The sequence below is a fragment of the Hippocampus bargibanti genome, linkage group LG13, assembly GCF_051943395.1.
Source record: "Hippocampus bargibanti isolate YZ-2025 linkage group LG13, ASM5194339v1, whole genome shotgun sequence".
Taxonomy (NCBI): Eukaryota; Metazoa; Chordata; class Actinopteri; order Syngnathiformes; family Syngnathidae; genus Hippocampus; species Hippocampus bargibanti.
Window position 1 is genome coordinate 5135725 of NC_142746.1, and position 4301 is coordinate 5140025.

Below are 4301 nucleotides of genomic sequence, written 5' to 3' on the forward strand. Positions count from 1 at the left end.
AGCTGTCCTTTCTTGTGGTGACTGGTTGTTGGCGTAATTAGCATGCTTGGTGGAAGAGTGACGGCTGATGTTGTATTCCTTAAAAACCGCCACGTTTTCTTGACGAATAAGACATAGAGCCTTGGAGCGGACTTCAGTTAAAAAATATTTAGTTGTCCATTCCTTATTAAACACTCGGCACTCACTGTCGACTTTTCTTTTCTTTGGCCTGCTCATTGCGTTCACAACAGTAGCAGAGTGAAAACAGAGGAGCACAGGCTCGGCAAAATCAAGTCAACGCATCACTGTAAGTAGTGCACCCCCTTGTGGAATGATCAGGTATTACAGGAAAAGGTCCAATTATTGTCACAATTATGATATATGATTTCAGCAATTATGTGCCAATCTTTGGCGGGCCGGATGAAAATGGCAAACGGGCTGCATGTGGCCCGCGGGCCGTAGTTTGCTCACCATGGTCTCGGCCATTTAGCCCAATATAAACTTTTTTTTTATTCATCAATGTGGTGTTGTTGATGTTTTGAAAGCTAGCTAGCTAATAGATAGCTACCTAGATAGCTAGTTGTGTTAAATTCATTCTGTCTCCTTATAATTTACCTTTGTGATGGTCGTTGGTGGCTTGATGGATAGCTAGCTTTTTGCATAAAGTGTCTCAAGGAGTTCTAGGTTGTACGTCGTAGAAGTTGTGAAATTGCAACAGCAACAGATGCAGGCAGACACACTAGAAACTTCATTCATAGTTGGTTCCCTTGCTTTAAATATTATCATGATTATGTCTGAGAAGTACTATTGTTTCAATTATGTCCTGGTTTTTATTTTGATAAACTTTGTTTTCTTTCTTTTGCTTCCGAAAGTTGCTACCTATTGTCTTGACTTCAGCTACTTTGGTTATGAAATGTGCACTGTAAATAAAACTGCCTTGCCTAACGCGAAAAAAAAAAAAAAAAAACATGAGCAGCCTGCTTGACTCTTATCAATGCCTCACAATATAAATAATATTCTTCAAGCCAGCTGAGGTTTACACATTGGATTGGAGTTACCTTTATTTGTCTCACAGTGGAGAAATTTACATTTGATCGGGTACATTTCAATATACAGTGATACCTCAGCTTACGAACGCTTTAGCTAATGAACTTTTCACTTTACGAACGTTAAATTTGCGAGAATATAATCTTGACAATTTTTCGGCAAACACACGGAACGCCAAAATGAGTGATGTGTCGTTCGCAAATGAGCCGGGTCAGCTCCTGAAATGGCAGCCGGCTTTCCCCTCTATTCCCTGCCCCCAGTCTTCGGTTAAAGCCGCACATGATTGGTCAAGATCCGTGTTACAGGGAGTACAGAAACACACACACACACACACACACACACACACACGACGACAGACGACAGAGCTTGAAACAAAAGTATAAAAACAAAAAACAAAAGTGAAATGGTGATAAAATGGATAGAAAACACAGTGAAATTTGGACTCGTTTCAATTTTATTGATGGTCCAAAGGCAGAGTGTAGACTGCAAGGTTAAAATATCCCATCAATCAGGCTCCACAAATAACCCGCACAAGCCATCTGTACAATTTGAAGAGAACATACAAGCAAGGGAACCAGCTATTAATGAAGTTTCTTGTGTCTGCCTGGATCTGTTGCTGTTGCAATATCACAACTTCTAAGATGTACAACCCAGAGCCCCTTGAGACACTTTATGCAAAAAACTATCCATTCCATCAAGCCATCAACGACCATCACAAAGGTTAATAAAACGACTTTATTAGACAGTACAGTTTATTTCTTTAATTACAATACTATAGCATTTATTATACATAAAATAAGGTATATTGTGTGTAGTTTTAAGGCTTATTTAGTTGAAAATTATGTTTTATGGGGACCTGGGAACATATTATTCTCATTTTAATGGTTTACTATGGGAAATTAATGTTTAGTTGAAAATTATGTTTTATGGGGACCTGGGAACATATTATTCTCATTTTAATGGTTTACTATGGGAAATTAATGCTTGGAATACACACTTTTCGCCTTACACACACTTTCTGGGAACCAATTAAGTTTGTAAGCCAAGGTATCACTGTATGTCGGATCACGTTAGTCTTCTGCAAAAGAGCACATTATTCACATACACACCGCACCGTGCTGTTTTACGAAGCATTTTATACTTATTATACTCTGCTTATTTCAACTCATGTAAAACAGTTGACAATGTTATTCACAGACTGTAATTGTCGTTCAGTAAATTGCTTTTCGGCATGGCAACAGTTTCATCCGAGAACAAATTCTTGCTCGTACCATGCCTACATTTCCTGTGGGTGGAAAGTGTTTTGAATTCCAACCAAATTGGGAGGATGACTGTTGCCGTTGAATGGATTGTGTTGAATCTCAGAGGTTGCGCTATCATTACTTTCTGAAAGGCCTCACCCAAAATTGAGCACTTTGGCTGACGGCGATGCAATGTGCTGCTAGGTGTCATTACGTCCTCTCTGTGTTGCAAACAAATATTAGCTCCAGCGCAGGGGATCAAATCACAGGAGTCAAATTGGGTTTAAATTGAGGTACGAGGACAACAACAAAGACAGCAGTTTCTCTCCATGCTTAAAAAGGAAGTAAAATCGATATAAACCTGCTCGTTTTTCATTGTGTTTTGTCCAAGTGTGTCGCAACATGTGACGCTCTGCTGTCAGACCAAATACACATCTCCTCATTCTAACTTGGTAGGCTGTTTGTCGCATCTTTACAAATGACTTCCCGTTTTGGTAAGGACTATTGTTCGGGCTAAATCAAGCCTGAGCGCGACTTTTTTTCTGCAGCGTTTGTCTCATTGGAAAATGTAAAACAGAGTCTTTGAAGCCATTTGAGGGGTGAATCTGTTTTGCAAAGGAGAGGACTTAGAACAACAATGGCATTTCCTCCGCACTGTGTAACAGAGCGGGCAAGATGGAAATTGCACCTCAGTGCTAAACGAAGCCGAAAACCTTCATAAGTAAAAGTGTCCCAATACGGTGACAGACAGGGGACACTTATTGTGTTTCTGCCATTCAACATGAGGATGCGTCTGGGAAATCTGGGCAGGTGTTGAGCGGAAACAACACAATAGCAGGCGTTGTATAATAACTTGCCTGGCCATTGTTGGGCTTCAATTCAATCAGAACAAAACAACTAATTGGTTGGAATAAACTATTTGGAATATTGGCAATTACACAGATAGGAACTAAAAATGAATGAAAATACAGATGCAAACCCACCAGATGTTTCATGGAAAATAATCAAAAATATGTAACCAGAAAGACTGTCAATCTAATTAATAAACACCAGGAGCAATGCGGATGAACGCTCTGGTCTGTTTGGTCATTGATATCATTTTTTAACCATCTTTTCCTTATTTCAATTTTTTTTAATTGATCTCTTATCAAGATGGTTGTGTGTGTGTGTGTTTGTATGACTGGTCTTGTGAGGACCACTAACATTTTATACCATACGTAGTGTGGACATTTTTGACAAGTGAGGACCTTTTGGCCGGTCCTCACAAGTTTTTCATTCAAAAGGCCTCTAGAGGGTCTATAGATGCAACCGTACAAGTTTCACAGTGGTCCTCACAAATTCACCCAAAATGATTTTTGGTGTGCATTTTCATTTCACTTGGATACACACACTTTTTACTCACTGTGTGTTTGTGTGTGTGTGTGGTTAATGAGAGGAAAAAGTTCATACCACAAAAACAAACGATATTTTAACCAAATTCACTACTGGGGTGAGGACTTTGAATGTACCCATTCAGAAACCTCACTCCTGCTGTTATTTGAGTTTCAAGTCCACTTTTTATTGCTTTGTTTTTAAAGAAGTTGAAGTGGGAAATGGGGTGACATTTAGCGTTCAAATAAAACACTAGTGCTTCTCTAAACTTATCAGCATCGGCGGTCCTCACTCCTTATCTGAAGTTATCAGGACCCCAAAACACCTTTGAAACAGGAATGTGTGTGTGTGTGTGTTTGTGTGTGTGTGCGTGTACGCGTGTGCATGTCTGTGAGTAAGAGAGTGACAAAAGGGCATATGAACTCGTGTTCGGCACCATTGCATTAGAGTCTTGTCAAATATACTTGTCCAATATCCCACTCCTAATTGCACTTACTTAAGCTTACTCACTGCGCTACTGCACATTTGGAAGAACTGAAACAGTAAGTGCTACATTTAATTCTTTTTAAGTGCGAGGTGCGTCAGGGGAGAATACAGGATTTGTACAGGTCATTCTCACTGCTAGGCACAGCTCAGACGAACGATACACTATTTTCATAATAC